Here is a 1,010-nt window from a genome sequence, read left to right as displayed (position 1 = left end):
GGTGGTGACAAGGACCGACAATACTCACAGCGAAACCGAAACATGCCTGCAATACACCCTCGTTGCATTTACCCCTTTTTCACACTGGATCGAAGGAGGTTACCCCCAAGTCCTCAGTGTGTCCCATCCTCCAGTGCATAACGCACAAACCCTCAGGGGGGAACGTTGCTGCTGTTTTCCTTACAAAAGGGACGTAAGTGCGATGAGACGGCTGGAGTAACCCCGCGAGTGGCTCGCCCTTTTGTCGTGGTCTGAATAGAAGAGGCCATCCACTCTCCCCCCGTCGCCCGCGGCCGCCATGATCATCCGGCCATTAAATCAACAAAACTGCCCCTGTCAATGGTCATTAAATCAACAACAAAAAAATCGAACTATAGCCCCTCTGAATTGGAGGGAAGCATGGCGGTTTTATGAAGAGAGATACAACGGTGTGTCGACCGGGTAAAGTTAATCATGTTTTGACTGTGGGGCCGTGCGTCCATTCATCTCGCACACTGGCGTGTTTATAACAACATCATTTCCCTTCCTTACACCTTCGACTCTCTCTCTCTCTCTCTCTCTCTCTCTCTCTCCCTCACTCTCTCTCACTCTCCCACACTCTCTCGTTCATGGTAACGCACCATCAGACCATGAGTATGTCGTAGAAGTCTCTCTTCTTTTCTATACATTTCTATACAGCCTTTTTAAGTTTCGTATGGTCGTCTCAAAAGAACGATTGTCTTCGATCTCGAACAATGCGTGCCATCACCTCGGTTTATAATTTTATTTTTCTGGCCCCCTGAGCGACACGAAAATATTTTTGTTGGCCAGACTGAAAGTTTTATGCGCTTGTTGGTCGTTTTGTTTTTCTTAAGGTGGTTTTGGGGGCAATTGTGTTGTCGGTGATGTGTTTATGTGTTTCTTTGTCTGATTGCTTGTGTGAATATGATGAGCTCATGGGCACGAGAGTTTTACACAGCTTTAGAAATTTCGAGAACGTCGCGTGTTTTAAGCCTGAAAGACAGTACCCC

The sequence above is a fragment of the Aplysia californica genome, unplaced genomic scaffold (assembly GCF_000002075.1).
Source record: "Aplysia californica isolate F4 #8 unplaced genomic scaffold, AplCal3.0 scaffold00299, whole genome shotgun sequence".
In the NCBI taxonomy this organism is placed as follows: Eukaryota; Metazoa; Mollusca; class Gastropoda; order Aplysiida; family Aplysiidae; genus Aplysia; species Aplysia californica.
Note: the sequence above shows the minus strand (reverse complement) of the source record.